Consider the following 10,797-nt stretch of genomic DNA (forward strand, 5'->3'; position numbering starts at 1 on the left):
AGCCTGGCCACCCTGGCCAACATGGTGAAACTCCATCTCTACTAAAAATACAAAAAAAATAGCAGGGTATGGTGGCAGGTGCCTGTAATCCCAGCCACTTGGGAGGCTGAGGCAGGAGAATCGCTTGAACCTGGGAGGTGGAGGTTGCAGTGAGCCGAGATCACGCCACTGCACTCCAGCCTGAGCAACAAGAGCGAAACTCTGTCTCCAAAACTAAAACAAAAAACAAAAAACAAAAACAAAGATCATAAAAAGGACAGAGCCTATTACAAAAAGACAAATTACGCTCAAAGGGGCCATACTGAAGTTGACAACAGAAACAACAGGAGCCTGAAGAAAATCTGTTTTCAAAACGCTGAAAGATTGTGGCGATGGCTGCACAACATTGCAAATCTGCTTAATGTCACTAAATTGTACATGTTAAAATGCCTAAAATGTTAAGTTTCTTATATTTATATATATATATAAAATATAATTTTTTTTTGAGATAGAATCTCGCTTTTGTTGCCCAGGCTGTAGTGCAATGGCACCAACTCAGCTCACTGCAACCTCCACCTCCCAGGTTCAGGCGATTCTCCTGCCTGAGCCTCATGAGTAGCTGGGATTACAGGCCTGCGCCACCATGCCTGACTAATGTTTTAGTTTTAGTAGAGATGGGGTTTCTCCATATTGGTCAGACTGGTCTCCAACTCCTGACCTCAGGTGATCCGCCTGCCTCAGCCTCCCAAAGTGCTGGGATTACAGGCGTGAGCCACCACACCCAGCCTATTATGTATATTTTACCACAATAAAAATTTAATTTTTTTTTTTTGAGATGGAGTCTCACTCTGTTGCACAGGCTGGAGTACACTGGTGCGACCTCAGCTCACTGCAACCTCTGCCTCCCTGGTTCAAGCGATTCTCCTATCTCAGCTTCCCGATTAGCTGGGATCACAGGAGCACAGCACTACACCCGGCTAAGTTTTGTATTGTTAGTAGAGACGGGGTTTCACCATGTTGGCCAGGCTGGTCTCAAACTCCTCACCTCAGGTGATCCACCCGCCTTGGCCTCCTAAAGTGTTGGGATTACAGGCGTTAGCCACCAAGCCCGACCGAAAATTTAATTTTAAAAAAGGCTGAAATAAAATAAATTTCAACTTAAAATTATATGTCCAGCTAAAATGTCTACAAGATTAAAGGTGAAATACAGGCATTTTCAGACATGGAAAAATGAGAGAATTCATCATCAATGGAGCCTTGCTAAATAAAATAACGAAGAGTATTCTTCAGGCAGAAAGAAATGATCCCAAAAGGCAGCTCAAAGTTGCAGGAAGGCATGAAGAAAAAAGAATGGGGTAAATATACGGGTTGATCTAAATGGATATTGACTGTATAAAACAATTGTAATGTTATGTGGGTTCTAAAAACAGAGAATATTAAAATACACTCAACAAAGATATCTAAGTCAAAGAACGCTGATTAATGGTGTTAGTGTTCTAAGGAACTGGCACTGATGAGAAGGGTATATAAGTATCAATTAGGGCCAGGCGTGGTGGCTCACATTTGTAATCCCAGCACTTTGGGAGGTTGAGGCAGGTGGATCACCTGACGTCAGTTCGAGACCAGCCTGGTCAACATGGTGAAACCCTGTCTCTACTAAAAAAAGAAATTAGAAAAATTAGCCAGACTTGGTGGCGGGCGCTTGTAATCCCAGCTACTCGGGAGGCTGAGGCAGGAGAATGGCTTCAACCCGGGAGGCAGAGGTTGCAGTGAGCCAAGATCACACTACTACACTCCAGCCTGGGAAACAAGAGTGAAACTCCATCTCAAAAAAAAAAAAAAAAAAAAAAAAACCAGGAAAACATTTTTTTAAAAGTACTAGTTAGCATTAAATTTTCTTTTTAAAAAAAGGTTTATTAGCCCAGGCTGGTGGCTCACACCTGTAATCCCAGCACTTTGGGAGGCCGAGGCAGTGGATCACGAGGTCAGGACTTCGAGACCAGCCTGGCCAACATCGTGAAATCCTGTCTCTACTAAATATACAAAAATTAGCTGGGCGTGGTGGTGGGCACCTTTAATCCCAGCTACTTGGGAGGCTGAGGAGGAGAATCACTTGAACCCGGGAGGCGGAGGTTGCAGTGAGCAGAGATCACGCCACTGCACTCCAGCCTGAGCAACAGAGCAAGACTCCGTCTCAAGAAAAAAAAAAAAAAGGTTTATTTTAAAATAATTTAAAAATTACAGAAGAGTTGCAGAAATAGTATAAAGAATTTCAACATCCCATTTATCCAGATTTACCAGTTTTTAACATTTTGCCATATATGCTTTATCACTGTCTTCTTTTCTCTCTCTTTCCTTCTCTCTTCCTGTATATCTATATATACTCTTTTTTCTGAATCATTTGAGAGTAGGATGCATTCATCATGCTCTTTTAAATCTTCACAAAAAGGTATCTTACATAACCATTAAATACATCAAATTTAGGAAATTTAATATTGACACAACACATATCTAATCTACTGATCATTTTCCAGTTCGTAAATTGTTTTCTTTTTTTCTTTTTGAGACGCAGTCTCGCTCTGTCGCCCAGGCTGGATGGAGTGCAGTGGCACGATCTTGGCTCACTGCAAGCCCCGCCTCCCAGGTTCACGCCATTCTCCTGCCTCAGCCTCCCAAGCAGCTGGCACTACAGGCGCTCGCCACGCCTGGCTAATTTTTTGTACTTTTAGTAGAGACGGGGTTTCACCATGTTAATCCGAATGGTCTCGATCTCCTGACCTCGTGATCCGCCCGCCTCGGCCTCCCAAAGTGCTGGGATTACAAGCATTAGCCTCCGCGCCCGGCCATAAATTGTTCTTATAGCAAGATCATGTACAGTATTGCACTAGTTGCCATGTCCCTTTCGTCTTTTTTTCTCTTTGGTCTTTTTAAATCTGGAACACTTTCTTTGTCTTATTGACAATGATAGTTGAACAATAAAGACCAATTATTTTATAAAAATTATTTTATAAAAAAACATTTTGACAGGTTAAGCATGTATTACAATCTCATGGATAATGACCATGAAACTAACGAGACATTCGTTTCTGTCTCCTTTAGGAAGCCAAGTTGGCTTTTCTGCCCTGATGGTGCTTGTTGTGTTGGTTATGTGATTGTTTTTGTCAAAATTCACAGAACCGTGTTCTAAAATGTGTGAAATTTATTGTATGTAAAGTATACCTAGACCAAAAAAATGCTAGTCTCTAAAAGTTGAATTCTGTCTGAATATTCCACCAAATTATATGCTTCCAGTGTTTTATTCTAGTGCTCATCAATTAAAGTTTAAAAATTTGGATTGTTGCTTGGGAGACATGAAATTTTTTTTTTGAGACGTTGTCTCACTCTGTCGCCTAGGCTGGAGTACAGTGGCATGATCTCAGCTCACCGCAACATCCGCCTCCTGAGTTCAAGGAATTCTCCTGCCTCAGCCTCCTGAGTAGCTGGGATTACAGGCATGTGCCAGCCACCACGCCTAGGTAATTTTTTTGTATTTTTTAGTAGAGACAGGGTTTCACCATGTTGGCCAAGCTGGTCTTGAACTCCTGACCTCAGGTGATCCACCCACCTGGGTCTCCCAAAGTGCTGGGATTACAGGTGTGAGCCACCACGCCCGGCCAGATTCCTGGCCTGAAACGCATTTAAGTCTATTGCTATATACTTAGGGACAAAGATGGTTGTTAAAGGTAGAGAAAACAAAACATTCAACATGTCTTGAGGAAAAGGAAGTGTTGGTGGGGGTGAGGTGGGGGCAGTTGCTTGTCTGTCCTGGAAAGGCAATTTCTTACCGCTTCATACCCATTTTATACCCATTCCATTCTTTCTAGAAACACAGATTTCTGTCCTCATTGTTTTCATGTTTGTCTCCTATTGTCATGTTTTATGAGCAAGTCATAAAGGGAGGAAGAGGGAAAACAAAGTTCTGAGGCTTTCTTAATCTACTTGCTCAACCTGCATTTTTAGTAACCATAAAGAAATTGGTTGGGCTCACTTTTACAGCTTCCTCTTCTAGCAAGAAATCCCACCACATGCCATCCACCTAGCCACTTAATGCTCGCCGAACAAGTCAAATCTATAGCAAATATGTAGTCTTGTTTTGTACTTTTTTTCAAATGTTATGTAAAAGGTATACTGTAAAATCATACTAGAACTTTTCACTCAATGATTTTTAGATGTACCTACACACATGTAGCGTCCCCATTCACTTTAACTTGCACTGAATAAATATATCAAATGTACTCTTCTATCTCCCCACTGACAAGATACTTGGCATTACCCACTCCAGACAACCAGGCAGCGACTGTTTTAAGTCTTCTTATGCTGTTGTTTGTGCTAGAATTTCTCCACAGCATATTCTGGAGGTGAAATTACTGGATCTGTGTGTGTGTACATCTTCAGCTTTACTAGGTATTGACAAATTCCCCTGCAAACAGGTTGTACTCCTTTTCACTCCCACCAGCTGTGTAGGACAGTTCCCATTTCTCACCAACAGTTGCTATAATTAGACTTTCCTATTTCTATCCAAAGGATGAGTAAAACATTGTATCTTATTGTTGCTTTGGTTTGTATTTCCCTGAGTTCTAGGGCAGTTGAGCTCCGTAAATAACTTAACCCCATCCTTTGCCTCGTTTTTAATTGGGGTATGTTTTCCTTATTGTAGTTCTTTAAATATTCTGGATGGCAATCCTTTATTAGTTATACCTTTATATTCTCCCATTCTGAGGCTTATGCTTTCGCTTCTTTAATATTGTTGTTTTTCAAGTTTCAATGTTTGTAATTTAAAAACTGATATACAGTAGTTGGACATATTTTAGGGGTCCATATGAGTTTTGAAACTTGTGTAACATGTGATTATCAAATCAGTGTACTTGGGATATCCATCGCCTCAAACATTTATCTTTTCTTTGTGCTAGGAACAATACAAATCTCTTCTATTTTGAAATTTACAATAAATTATTGACAATTTCCCTACTGTACTTCATTGAACTGATTTTTAAAACATAAAAAACACACAACCAGTGTATACATTTTTATCACATGTGCATTCCTGGTTGCCTGGCGTGCTACTCTTGTCTCTCTCCCAGATCCAGGCTGATGACACTTCCTGCCATCAGGAATACTAGGATACTGCCTGTGGTCACGGGAGGTGAGGAGAGCTAACAGTTCACTTAGATGCAATGAAATACAGCCATCCCTCGGCACCACGGGAGATTGCTTTCAGGACCGCCCGCAGCTACCAATGGAGCGCATGCTCCATTCGGCCGCTCTGTGGAACCCGCACATACTCCATGCAGCCACTCTGTGGAACACACGTATTCCATATCGTCTGTGGAACCCATGGATACAAATTCAGCCCTCCACATAGGTCAGTTTCACATCCCACAAATGTTTTCCGTCCCTATTTGTTTGCAGATGCTGAACCCGTGTTTTTCAAGGTCAACTGCACTGCTGCTCACACTAGTTGTACGGAGGTCAGAAAAGAAAATCAAACCTCTTCACTGAACAGAAATTTTTTGTTTTGTTTTTCCCTGAGACAGTCTTGCTCTGTTGCCCAGGTTGGGGTGCAGTGGTGTGATCCCAGCTCACTGCAACCTCTGCCTCTGGGTTGAAGCAATTCTGCCTCAGCCTCCCAAGTTGCTGGGTTTACAGGTGCCCACCACCATGCCTGGCTCATTTTCGTATTTTTAGTGGAGACGGGGTTTCACCGTGTTGGCCAGGCTAGTCTTGAACCCCTGATCTCGTGATCTGCCCGCCTTGGCCTCCCAAAGTGCTGGGGTTACAGGTGTGAGCCACTACACCCGGCCGAATGGAAGTTTTTAATGCAGTCAGATATAAATTTGATTTGTTGCTGTGCCTTCTCATAATCTATATACCATAAAATGCAGTTTACATTTAATATATAAAGTTCAGTGATCTCCAGTAATTTCACCAGTTGTGAAACGACAACCACTATCCAATTCCAGAGCACTTTCAACATCCATGGCTGCTATAGAGTTTCACAAAGAAAACTGCCAATTCCTCTCAACCTCCAAGGCCCTGGCAACCACAAATCTATTTGTACCTATTTGCCTATTCTGGACATTTCATGTATGTGCAGTTACGTGCCTGACTTCTTTCACTTAACACTTCGAGGTTCACCGATGTCATAACATGCATTAGTACCTCATTCCTTTTTATGGCTGTTTATCCAGTTTTCAGTTGAGGGAAATTTGGGTTGCCTGCATTTTGGGCTATTATGAATCATGTTGCTATGAACATTCATGTACTAGTTTTTGTGTGGACATGTCATCAATCCTCTTGGATATGTGCTTAAGATTGGCATTGCTGGATTCTATGTCTAACACTATGATGAACTGTCAAGATGTGTTCAACAAGTGTCTGTACCGTTTCACAATCCCACCAGCCATATACGAGGGTTCCAATTACTCCACATCCTTGCCAATACTCACTACTGTATTATTGGCTGTTAACCTTTGAGAAAGGCAGCCTAATGGCCTGCTACAAAGAGGTATAGGCATTCTAAGCCCTTTCAAGGGTCATTTCACCCTGTCAAAGAGGCTGTGAAAATCAGGGAGACTGAAGATCAGGTGTTCTTTGTATGCTTCCCTTCCCTGCACTTCCTTCAGAAATGGGTCCTGCCTCTTTGTATTAGCTTCTCTTAGGTATTTTTTTACAGATCAAAGAGAAAAGATTCCTCTCCTTACTTAAAAGTGCATCTACCTAACTCTTATATTCAACAAAAAAGCCTTCCCTTGTGTCCAGCTGTGGGTAAAAGGGAAAGTGAGAGGACCTTCCCAAAAAAGATGGAAGATGGGAAGAGGGAAGAATGGAGGCAAGAATTCAGAGTCCATTTACACTTCAGGGTCTTTTTGAAACTGCTACTCAGGATGTGTTAACTTTGAAGCTGAAGGTATCAACACCAACATGGGAAGGAGTGAAGGAAAGAGCAGAGGTTCCCAAGTCAGGTACTGAGGCTCTGCACTTTAAGAGGGTGTTTCCTGTACTGTAGTGAAGACCCAACACCATTAGAACCTGTGTAAACGTCTCACAGCAGGAAAGGGACACAGGACAGGAAAAAACATCAGGAAAAGTAGAACCTAGGGTGCTGGTTTCTCTAGTTTGTCAGATACTGCATTCAAAAGTCAAGCCTGAGGCTATATGACTCGAAAGAAAATAGGTGAGCAAAGTTGGGAAAATGAAGTCCAGTGAAAAATGAAATCCCAAATAAAGTTCTGAACACATTAAGCTCATGATGAAGTCTTTATCCACCCAACATCTACGGTATCCCCTCACTGAGGGAGAAGCCAGTTGGATGAGTTGCTCACATCTCCTGGGGCCACAGTTTAGACCCCAAATGGTTCCCAGGTACCCCTACTCAGACAGAGGTGATAAGGCCAAGACCTTCCAGAGACAGGGGGAGACAGGGCGGTGGCAGCTGGGAAGTCACGTACTTGCCTCTAGAGGGACATCTGCTACTCAGCTCCTTGGGAGAAGATACATACAGGGCTTCCAGGTCTGAAATTTCGTGACAATCCAGAACTTTTAGGCTCTTTAACATTTCCTCCATTTAAAAATGCTCCCATCACCTTTTTTTGAAGGCACCGCATGGGCCCAATCTGGCCCACCAGTCACAGTGCAGCTCCTGGACTGTCTATCTCAGGGACTCCCTTTCCATCCAGTACAGTGCACACACCCTTATTTACTATGGATTAAAGGATCACACAGACACACTGTAGCCATGGAAAAACCCTCGTTTATTTGATTAAACAAAAATAAAATAAGCTGCATAGGAACAATTTTAAAGTCCAAAGAGACACCAACTTTGTTTTAAGGCTGTAGTAGCTGATACAGCATCTCCTTGCTACCTCCTCCAGCCTTCTCTGTGGACCACAGTGATACATTCAGAAGCCTGTTAGCTAAACACAGGAGTTTTTGAACACTTTTCCATTGGTTCTTCACCTGCTCATTGCCTGTCATGCCTGCGGCCTGCAATAGTAACATTTAAGATTTAAAATGTGAAAGCCAAGAGGAGGGGGGGAAGAAAACCAAAACCAACCAAACAAAAACTCACTTTTGCCTAAAGGTTTGGGGGGAAATCTTCATTTCCCCACCCATCTACTGCATTGATGGGATTCACATTACCACGGCAATGCCCATTTAAAAGTGGCAAATGGCAGTCAGCACCCCACCCCGGACAGGCTTGCAGTGTGGTTTCTGCGGCCAGGGGAGTTACTACGGTAGTGCATATTCCTTATATCATGTCTGCCTTGGACAAATACAAATTAAGAGGTTTAACTTAGTCATTCTTACATAAGGCAACCTGCCCACATTAATTCCCCCAATTCTGTTTATTTAAAAAAAAAAAAAAGACAAAAAGACTCAACCGAGTCACATGTTCTACAGTTAAAAATTAAAGCATTTTGCTGACCCGGCATGAGAGCTAATGGACAGTATTAAGCAATATTCAGTTTAACAACCCTCCCACCCACCCAAGTATAACTAACATGCTAGTTAAAAAACAACACCCCTTACCCACCCACCCTTACCTGCATCGATTTTAGGAGAAAAGGGAAAAAAAGAAAGGAATCTTACCACCCTAAAAGCAAGAAAACCCCAGAAATGTGAAAAATCTTCCTCTGAAGAAAGAAAACTACACAGACTGCTAGAAACACAAAGAACTTACAGAGTTACAGAGCTGGTTATTTAAAGAAAGTAAACACTTTGCTACACACATCAACATTCAGTCAGTGTGCTCTGAGATAGAGTCTTAAGAAAAATACTACCTGAGCTTGTAAGTTAATACAATCATTAAAAGGAGGTCTAAGACCATGTGGATACACAAAACTTTTAGAACCATTATTGGTTAAATGATGATGGAAAATATCCCACCAGGCTGGCTTGTTAACCCGTAAGATCAGTTTTAAAAATAGACATCATTGAGGTATTTCTTCACCATGACATTTATAAGCCCCTCATGATAATGACAGTGGTCTTAGGACCCTCCTCTCTTCCAAACAACCAAAAATTAGGGCAGAAGAGAGGTGGGAGGGTCAATACAGTATATCCTGGTTATGTGCTTCTCAACTTTATCAAGTATTTAATAAACAAGGAAAAAAAAAACCCGTCAACATGTTACCTTTGGTAGAAAAAAATCAAAACACAAAACAAAAGAGCAATACACACTTCAACAGTCACTGCTCAGTCAAAACAGTGATTGTTGCAACATCATGGTGATGAACGTCCTGCTGGGTCCAGAGAGCTACAAATACAATCATGAAGTCAAGAGGATTCTCATTCCCTTCAAATATTTGATGTTTCCAAGATCTAGACCTTTAGAATTGCTCCTAAAGGGTATTACTTGCAGACATTAGAAATACAGATAAAATATTTTTCTCTTGAAGAGAAAGAGACCTAAAGGTCTTTATTTGTAGTTAAGTCCTCCAATAGGTCAGATTAACCAGTAGTTTCATAATACTGAACAACAGTAATGGTATGCATAATTCTTTTTGAGGGGGAAAAGCCAGATTGCTAAGAACTACTTGGATTTATGACTACATTTGCCTGACATTTCTCTTTCAAGGTAAGTAAAACATTTCTCCTGGGAGAAATCAGTTGTAGATTTATGGTAACATTTCTTTTAGAGGTAGCTTCCCACTCCCACCCACTGCCCACTGGATTAATACTATTCTTTTTGAGACCTGTCAGATGCTAACATGAGGTAGATGACTTGCCACAAGTGAGGTAGAAACTCAACAAAAGCAGTCAGTGTGGTCTGGAATGCTGCGTCCTGTGCCCTTGGCCCTACAGAAAACCAGAGAAAGCTGTAGAGCTCTGGAGGCCCTGGCCCTGTGACACCATCACCTGCAAGTACAAGAGTGTGACTTTTATACAGCCCCAGACTGTTGGAAACTCATTCAGAGTGATGTTTTAAATATACCTTAAATATACCCTAAATACTTTTTGGCACCACTGGATTAAAAAAATAAGATCAGAAAAACAAGCCTAAAACTTTGGCATATCTTTCACCACCTACCAGAACAGAGCAATCTTAGAATCTTCCAATGAGGAAGGTAACACATATATAAACAGTATTTTGCTGCTTCAAGCCTAAAAGACTTTCCTCCTCAAATAATTAAGCTTTGGCTTAACTAGAATAAATCAGACTGAGCCAATCTCAAGCTATTCTCTTGCAACTCCATCACAAAGTGCCTCAGTTCTGGCAACATTTTTGGCCCAACACGTAATTTGGATTCGGTTTATGGTACCCTTTGTTATGTATTTCCCAAATAAGTTAGACTTAAAAGGGCATTGAGGAGTTAGTGCACTTGGGGTACAGCCCAGGTCACTGTGCTCTAGTCAACTTGAGTGCCACTTGCAGCCACAACAGGGCACATGTTCTGAGACAGCATTAGATCTTGGGACCAAAAATAACACTTTTGAAATGTTAAGTCAGTGTCAAGCAAAAGTAGTTTTAACCTATGGGTTAGATGTCCTTTAAACATCTCAATACTCAAAACTATATACCCAAACCCAATGGGCATCTCCACACATAAACTGAGCTTACATCATACCCCACCCAACCCTTGCCACCTGACCAGATCAGACCTCCATGGGGACTACTAATTGTCATACTTACTCCCCAGAAACCTTTTTATTCTCCTACCTCATAATACCCAGGACCTTATTTTTTCCATCAGGATGAAGACTCCCTTCTTTGACCCAACTCCTGGCTACCTGGCATTACCTGGGCAGGAGATTATGCATTTAAACACAGGTACTTTT

Source organism: Pongo abelii, chromosome 2, assembly GCF_028885655.2.
Source record: "Pongo abelii isolate AG06213 chromosome 2, NHGRI_mPonAbe1-v2.0_pri, whole genome shotgun sequence".
NCBI classification, from domain to species: domain Eukaryota; kingdom Metazoa; phylum Chordata; class Mammalia; order Primates; family Hominidae; genus Pongo; species Pongo abelii.